We start from the raw sequence: 9607 nt of genomic DNA, 5'->3' as shown, positions 1-9607 counted from the left end.
AGAATCTCAAAAAAAGTTTTGTATACAAGCAAAAATAAAGGAGGGTTGAATGTCCCCTGCCTCGGAAGATATGCACAGGCGAGCATTTTAATGCACTTATTAAAGTTACAATATAAAAATAGTGTAAATGAAGATTGGTTCATAGTCGAACAACAACTGCTGGGAATGAATAATTTAGAATGTATTTTATGGAAACACCATGATAGAATGAAATCAATTATAAATACGCTTCCGATATCCTTAAAAAGTGCAATTGAGTTTTGGCTTGCTTTTAAACATCGAATAGGATGTCATAATAAAATAATTATAACAGCGCCTTTAGAAATCCTTCAAAATAACATCTCTCAATTAAGTCTTAGGAAATGGAATAACTTTAGAAATAAGAGAATTGAAGATATCTATACATTAAAAAATCTAAATCCTCTCTCCCGATTATCGGAAGATTTTGATTTGGATAAATCAGAATCTTTTAATGTATGTAGAATTAACCATTATTTAAAGTTTCATCTATATGATAGTGAAGAAACGCTGATAAATCAAAAGATAAATATGTTTTCCCGTGAGTTAATTCTAAAATGTATGAGAAAGTGGTACCTTCTATTAGAAGAATTAGAATCTCCAACTGAAAGCTCTGCCTTAAAAACCTGGAAACAGGATTTGAGATTCCATATAGAACAAAAAGATTGGATAACCAGTTTAGTGGAAGTTAGTAAATACTCACACTGTCTAAATATGATAGAACTCCAATATAAGGTTAGTTTAAGATGGTATATGATACCGGAGAAATTAGCGAAATTTAATGTCAACGCAGTATCTACGTGCTGGAGGTGTGAACGAGAAAAAGGCACATATATGCATATCTGGTGGTATTGTAAGGACCTCCAGAAAATCTGGTTTGAGTTATTTAAGATCATATCGGGAGTATTAAATTGTCATATAATTCCCACTCCAGATAAAGCCTTGTTACATCTGAACCTGACTAACCTCTCCTATAATCAGAAAGTACTGTTTACCCAATGTGTGTTGACTTTGAAAATAATAATTGCTAGACATTGGCTACAAAATAAATTAATAAATATACAACAGGTTATTAATCAAATTAACTATCAATGTTTAATGGAACGTGGATACTTTCAAGCGCAATACAAATTATACAAATTTTTTAAAGTTTGGAGACCATGGCTGCCAAAATATCCTAACCCAGTGCCTCCTGAGATAAATGAAATATGAAAGAGTATAAGCTATATAAGAATGGAAATGCCTATGGAATGAATGGTGAGAATGACCAGTATGAGTGAGAGTAAACCTTTTTTTTTTTTTTTTTTTTTCATTCTTTTTTGTTAATTATTTAATTATTACAATTATTTAATTATTATTTCAATTTCTCTTCTGAATTTCTCTTCTGATTCTCTCTCTTTTTCTTTGTTTCTTTTTTATTCTTCTTTTCCCTTTCTCTCTATTTCCGTTGATAATTTATGACTAGGAGATATCTTAAGAATAACCTAGTCTATATATCATCTATTTAGTTAGTAGCAGTGGATAACAAATCAATATTAGTAAGATAGACCTATTTAACTTGGTAAAATAATCTTTAGGAAGATGTGAAAGAAGATAGGTTAATATCAAGGAAGTATTGAAAAAGTCGATGCCAATGTGTTTTATGTTCGGTATATATGCATAGATATGTCACAAATGGATGCTGCTATGTACAAAGAACTACTATTGGTTTGCCACTGTTGCTGTACTGTTTGTTCTTTTAAAACAAATAAAAAAAAAAAATACATTTTGTGGTGCTGCGTAAAAGGATTGTGGTGGTGCTAATTTGTACTAATTCTTCCAGTGCATGATATTGGATTGAGGGTAATCTGGGATGAAACATTAAATCGCTAAACTTTAAAAATGATTTTTATTCATTGCCTTCAACACTCATCATGTACTATTCTAATATACACACACTATTAATTTAACCCCCTAAAGACAGCTTTTTTAACATCTAGGACCAGAGCATAAAAAACTATTTTTCTCTTTTTCAGTTATTGGGTATTACATCTATCTATCTATCTATCTATCTATCTATCTATTCACCCATCAGCAAGTCAGTTGGTGGGATTAGACATGTGCATTCCTATTCAGGCGAACATGGAAACAAACACAAAGAGTTTGTTTTTATGTTCGTCCCGAAGAAACGAAGAAGCGAAGATAGAGGCGGTAAAACGTACACGAAGATGAAGACGCACAAAACGAAGAATCTTCGTCTTCGTCTACTAATCTCCCTGGTCCTTTCCTCATCTAGCCTACCTTATCCACGCAGCATCACGGGTTGACGGAAGCGGAAATCTGTAGGTTCACCGTCAGGGGCTAAGGGGCCATGCAAACGACTCTATTTGTCGCTCGCATGGCCTTTTTAACTACTGATGGCGAACCTACGGATTTCCACACCCGTTAACCCCTGCGATGCTGCGTAGATAAGGGGAGCGGAAATCCGTAGGTTCGCCGTCAGGGGGTTAACTTGGTGCAACTTGGCCAAGAGAGACCACTCGTCTCCCTGCTGCAAGTCCGTACAAATGACCACCAAGCGCTGCAGGGGACCTGTATCCTTCTCTCTGGCAGCTGGTGGGCATCTGTGTGACCTGCCGGCCAGCAACAGAGGTTTATCTACGTGCATCGCGCAAGCGTTTACCGGCTGCCCCTGCTAGACACCACGGAGTATGGAGCACTGAGGGTATTTTCGGGGGGCACAGTGGCATATCAGGGGGAGCACAGTGGCATATAGGTGTATAAGGCATATTTGGGGGGCCGAGTTGCATATCTTGGGTATAAGGCATAGCAAAGGGCACTATGGAATATAGAGGGTATAAGGCATATCTGGGGGTATAAGGCATATCTGGGGCAGAGTGCCATATCTGGGGGTATAAGTCATACTGGAGGTATAAGGCATATCAGAGCGCACAGTAGAATATCAGGGGGGGTATAAGGCTTAAAGGCGATATAAGGCAAATCTGGGGGGCAGAGTGGCATATTTGGGGCAGAGTGGCATATCTGGGGTATAAGGCATATCTGAGGGCGCTATGGCATATAGGGGGGTATAAGGCATATCTGGAGGCAGAGGGGTATATCTGAGGTATAAGGCATATCTGGGGAGGGTAGAGTGGCATATCAAGGAGTATAAGACATATCAGAGGGAACAGTGGCATATCAGGGGGTATAAGGCATATAGGGGATATAAGGCATATCTGGGGAGGGCAGAGTGGCATATCTGGGGGTATAAGGCATATCTGGGGGGCAGAGGGTATAAGGCATATCTGGGAGGCAGTGTGGCAACCCTGGGCTCAGATGTGCATAACTGGGGGGGCAGGTTGGGAAATAAAAACAAAAACTGCATTTTTCTCAAACTTTTTTATTCTGCACTTTGTTTTTAACATCCAGTTGTTTTAAATAAACGAAAAAATTGACATGTATTTTTTTATCCGATTAATGGAAAAAATAATCGGCCAACTAATCAATTATGTCATTAGTTGCAGCCCTATTATATATATATATATATATTTATATGATTGATAATAGCAATCACACTCCTATCATTCCCAGGCATACCCAGATTCCAGCATATACTGGCTGACTTAGTTTGATAGGCGTGTGATAGCAAAAAGCAATCACACTCCTATCATGCCCAGGTTCTAGCATGTACTGGTTGCAGGATCTGAAAGACAGATTGGAACTGTCCGAAAGCATCTTACTGTTACTCTAATGTATTCGGAGAGCCGGCCTTTTCCAGCACTCCTATTCACCCTCAATGTCCTCTTCCAAATGAACCAAAGTTTGAAGAATAGCAGACATCAGAGACAACACCATATCTCCAAGACAAGCCACTGTTGTGATAGTTTTTGTAGTTATTGTAGTTTTTTGATAATCTTGTTAGATCAAAAACTAGAAATGCTTTAAAATTCTATTAAATTGTTCATTATTTTCAATCTTCCTTTGGTGTTTTTAATTCTAGAAAAAGCTTTTTTTATTATTTATTTTTGTCTATGTCTCCAAGCAGGCCCGGACTGGCCGCGGCAGGGCCGGATTGACTTAGGGGCTAATGGAGTTGCAGCTCCAGGCCCCTACCTTAAAATAAACCTATGCGGCCGTCCTAAATGCAGGGCAAAAGGGGCACCTGCCCCTGAAGCCCGCAGCAACTGCGACCAGGCCCGCAACTCTAGCAGCAGGCCCGATACTTACCTGGCAGACGCGCGCGAGCAGCGTCTCTTCTACCGCCAGGGGGACGCAGGAATCCAACGGAGCCATGTGACGTACATCACATGACCCTGCTGCGTGTCTGCTTCCCCTGTGCAGATCTGCGGAAGTCTGCGAGCGGCGCGTACATCATCAGTTCAGGTAAGGGGGTGAGGGAGGCTGTATGGAGTATGTGAGATTGAATGAAAGAGTGAATTAATGAGTATCTGTGAAGGAGTGAGTGAATGAATGTTTGTGAATGAGTATCTGAAGGAATTAATGAGTATCTGAATGAGGGAATTAATGAGTATCAATGTATGAATGAATATCTGAATGAGTGAATGATTATCTGTGAACTAGTGAATAAATATTTGTGAACGAGTGAATGAATATGTGTGTGTGATAGCATGGATGTGTTTTGGTGGCAAAGATGCCACAGGCAGGCTGTTTTGGTGACAAAGGTGGCACAGGCAGGGTGTTTTGGTGGCAAAGTTGCCACAGGCAAGCTGTTTTGGGGGCAAAGATGCCACAGGCAGGCTGAGTGAAACCGTCCGTGGAAACCCTCTGGATGCGGGTGTCAGTGTGGCAAAGCCTGTCCTGGTGTTTGTGATTGGGTGTCAGTGTGGCAGAGCCTGTCCTGTTGTGTGTGTGTTTGGGTGTCGGTGTGGCAGAGCATGTCCTGGTGTGTGTGTGTGTGTGTGTGTGTGTGTTTGGGTGTCGGTGTGGCAGAGCCTGTCCTGGTGTGTGTGGGTGTGGTGTGGCAGAGCCTGTCCTGGTGTGTGTGTGGGGGTGTCAGTGTAGCAGAGCCTGTCCTGGTGTATGTTTGTGTATGGGTGTTGGTGTGACAGAGCCTGTCCTGGTGTGTGTGTGTGTGTGTGTGTGTGTGGGTGTTGGTGTGACAGAGCCTGTCCTGGTGTGTATGTGTTTGGGTGTCGGTGTGCCTGTCCAGAGCCTGTCCTGGTGTGTGTGTCTGGGTGTCAGTGTGGCAGAGCATGTCCTGATGTGTGTGTGTGTCTGGGTGTCAGTGTGGCAGAACTTGTCCTAGTGTGTGTGTTCGGGTGTCAGTGTGGCAGAGCCTGTCCTGGGGTGTGTGTTTCGGTGTTGGTGTGGCAGAGCCTGTCCTAGTGTGTGTACAAACACAGAAAAGAACCCCAGCACTCCAATCAGCTTCCAATCCTTAGGTTACTGTATTCAAAGAAAGCAAAACAAAAAAGCAACGTTTCGGCCTACCAGGACCTTTGTCAAACTCAAAAGGCCCTGTTTGGCCGAAACGTTGCTATTTTTGTTATGCTTTCTGTTTTTGTTTTGCCCTTTTTTCCTGCTAGCTCCCAGCTTCCTGGGAGTTGAGTGCTGAATCATTTCTTCTTTTTTTAACTGTCCTGGTGTGTGTGTGTTTGGATGTCGGTGTGGCAGAGCCTGTCCTGTTGTGTGTGTGTTTGGATATCGGTGTGGCAGAGCCTGTCCTGGTGTGTGTTTGGGTGTAGTGTGGCAGAGCCTGTCCTGGTGTGTGTGTCTGGGTGTCGGTGTGGAAAAGCCTGTCCTGGTGTGTGTTTGGTTATCTGTTTCCTTAATTTACAGTAGGAACTATTTCATTTTTACTTATCCAGAGATAAAATGCCTTCCTAAATTTGTAGTGACTTCAGGGGACAAAACATTCAAGGCATTGAAATCATTTAGTGGAAAAGATAAGGTATTGTGTTATTTACTCTATAATATTTATTTCAAGGATTAGTCGCACTAAATTGTGGCTTCAGGCTTCCCATGCTGAATGGCCAAGTATTATGTATATGTATGTACATATATGTTTTTTCATAAAAATGGGCTGCTCAGTCTGAAATGCCCGGGCCTATTTTTTGTCCCAGTCCGAGGCCTGTCTCCAAGACAAGCCACTGTTGGGATCTGGAATGGCTTTACGTGTGACTCCAGGTTGCCGAATTTATGGAATGCTAGCAACCTATTCAATTTTGACTTTACAAACCATCTCCATGGAAAAATGACTTTCCATTTACACATGTACCTCTTTTTTCAATAACAAAACTGTATTTATAATGTTTTAGTTTCCTTATGTATATTGTAGTTTTTAGATCTGATGAAGCAGATCAAATCCTGGGTGACACCACAACATACCAAAAGTTAAGGGAAGACCCAACAAAAGTGTTTTGATGTAAACTGAGAAATGTATTAGTGGAAGGAAGAAATACTGTGATCCCTAAAACAGCTGTCTTTTATTTTTTGCCAAAGATCCACAAAAGTTTAACAAATGTACCCGGTAGGCCCATTATAAGTGGAATGAATTCACTAACCAGTAACACCACGCAGTATGTGGATTATTTCTTACAAAAATATGTTTTTTTCTCCTTCGTATGTACAAGACACAAAACACATTTTGAACATTTTAAAAGACATAAAATAGACATCTAATTACCTTTGGTCGACAATAGATGTCTCCTCATTATACACCATGATTCCTCATGATAAAGGTGTGGAGGCTATCAGCAAAGTTTTTCAAAGAGACACAACAACAAAAATTTATTCTTGATTGCATTTTGCGTTTTATTGCGTTTTATTTTGAAACAAAACTATTTTTGGTTCAATCACAAATTTTATTTGCAGTTATGCAGTACAGCCATGGGCACCAGGTTTGCACCAAGTTATGCCAAGTCAAGTCCATCTGGACCAACAACCTGTTTGGTGCAAATCTGGTGCTCTGGAAACGCTAGATAGATGACATCAGTGGCGTCGCTACAGGGGGGCAAGGGGGGGGCAATTGCCCCCCCTAGGTTATTCCTTGCCCCCCCTGTTGCCGCCCCACCGAATTTGTAACCACCCAGGACAGTCCCAGTCAGGTGCTAACGACGGCACCTTGCCGTCACTAGCACTACCTTACTTTGATGGAGGTCAGTGGACCTCCATCACCACCTACCCCGGCGATCTGCCCCTCAAACTGAAGGGCATCACCGGGGCCACCCGATCCGCCCGGTGCCGTCTCGCGCAATGACGCGATGACGTCACCGCGCAACTTTATTAACAACTGACAATTGTCAGTTAAAGAGGTATGGGGGCATGCTGCTTAGATGCCTGTATCTCAGGCATCTAAGCAGCTACATACCCCCAACATATACCGTTGGAAAGGTAATCGCCTCACCTTTCCAACGGTATATAGATTGTAAAAGACAATATTAACAAATATTAAGTTAAAAAAATAAAAATTTTAAAAAAATTATTTGGGGGTCTCTAAAGGCAGATAAAAAAAGATCAAAATTGCCTAGAGACCCCCAAATTAAATTATTTAAACATAAAGTAGTTTAACTTTAAAAAAAAAAGTTTAAGTATTCTAGCTAAATGATCACTGTGGTAGCCAATGTTACCACAGTGATCATATAGCTATAAAAAGTTACATTCCCTTTTTAAAAATGGCCGATACTAATTTTAAATCTTATGATGCCTTTGATCATGGAGTCTGAGGGCCGTGGACATTTCCCCGCTCGGCGCGCACGGATGCCCGAGGCACCGGCGGTCTCCGTTCCCGCCGGCGATCAATCCCGTGAACGCCGGTACGGGAAAAGGAGTAGCACTATAGGGAACTCCTCAACGAGCAATCTTATGATTGCTCGCCGGCAGAGGAGTTCCCAGAAGAAGGTACTTACCTCTCCTCCGGTCGTCCGTTGATCCTCTGGGGGCGCTGCTATGCAGAACCCGGGGAATTGATGGACGGCTGGAGGCGGGGCCATGACGTATGTGGAGGCGGGGCCTGAGAGTGGCGCCAGATTTAAAAGTCAGTCTGTGCTACTCTCAGACACCCTGTTGTGGTCTATTCAAGTGCTCCTGTATTTTGGCTGCGAATTGATCTGTGTTTTGACCCTTGCATTTCCTGACTACGTTTTGCCTTACAATTCTGTACCTCTGCCCGTGATTATTGTGTACCGACCTGGCTTGGCTGACTACCTCTTCGTGTTTTGAACCTCGGCTTGTCTGACTACCTCCTTCGTTACCGACCTGGCTACCCTGACCATTTTTCTGTGTTTATCCCTTCTGTTCTGATCTGCTGGTATTCTGCATATTGCTGTTCCCCTTGCATACCTACAACCTACCTACTCAGAGACCTCCTCACTGTTGGGATCATCTAAGTCCTGGATTATCGCTGTCGAGGGCCCCTCTCTCCTCAGCGGTTCTCTGGGCACAATAACTTCTGCAGTGAGTGTCTCAGGTGTAGCAGACGCGACATTTATATATTATTATATATTCAATCAGTTTCTTAGGTTCCATTTCATCAAATGTAATCAGGTGATAAACTATTAGAATTATGCAAATTTAATCGTCTACATTTATATAATATTTTACATTTATATGGTGTTCTGTGTACAGTATTCTGTGGGTTTGATTTGTTATAGGAAGATTTATTCACTAAAGATTAAATTTATATACCTTATTTGCCATTCGTATCGCAGTTCCGGGCGCTGGGCAGGTGATTTCTTGTTTCATTTAGCCCCGCTGAGGGCAAGCAGCAGGGTTAGGATCCAGATCTTCCTCTCTGGCAGCCGGTGGACGTCTGCGTGATGCGCGTAGACAACCTCCGCTGCTGGCACTTCCGCCAGGGCTTCTATGGTGGAGAACGGGCGTGACATAACCTTCCGGTGCTCATTAGATAAAATACTGCTTTACCATTTCACTTGTGCATTTTTTTCTCGCAAAAATTCTCTTTAAAATAGCACCAAACTTTAAGGGTACGGCCTATAATCGGGCAAATATGGTATTTATTTATTTATATATTTATAAATAAATTCAGAAATGTATTCATACAATTTATTTATTTATTCATATTAAAAATAGGCACTTTATTTAAATGCTAAAACAACCAAAATTCTCATGCTTACAAGTGAATATGAAAAATGAAATTAAAAAACTTAATAATACTTCCCAGATGACTGCAGCAGCCCAAAAGAACACTCTTCCTCAAAGTGTAGATAAACCGATATACAGATGGGTGGGGCCAGGGCCGGCCCGACAATGGAGGCGAGTGGGGCAACCGCTCCAGGCGGCACTTTTGAAATGAATGAAATGAAAGAGAGAGAAAGGGGCGCAGAGTGGTTTTCGCTTACCAAGCTGTCAGTACCCGCTCGGCACCCCTCTCTCTCTCCCTCTCTCTGAATTTATTTTTAGCACAACATGAAAAGATGTGCTAAAACGCTTGTGACACCAAAAGTCAAGCAGGACTACCGCAGACTTTTGGTGTCATAAGCAGTTTAGCACACTCACTAGGGTGACCACATTTTATTTCTGCCATTGAGGGGAGCGCATGAGATTACACACACAGGTAGATACATGTATGTTAGACATGCATTTGTAACTACCTAATATACACTTATCACTTTGAAGTAAAGACTGTGAT

The sequence above is a fragment of the Sceloporus occidentalis genome, unplaced genomic scaffold (genome assembly GCF_023333645.1).
Source record: "Sceloporus occidentalis isolate IW3139 unplaced genomic scaffold, rSceOcc1.0.p SCAF_18, whole genome shotgun sequence".
Taxonomy (NCBI): domain Eukaryota; kingdom Metazoa; phylum Chordata; class Lepidosauria; order Squamata; family Phrynosomatidae; genus Sceloporus; species Sceloporus occidentalis.
The sequence above is the reverse complement of the archived record's forward strand: the minus strand, read 5'-3'. Positions refer to the sequence as shown.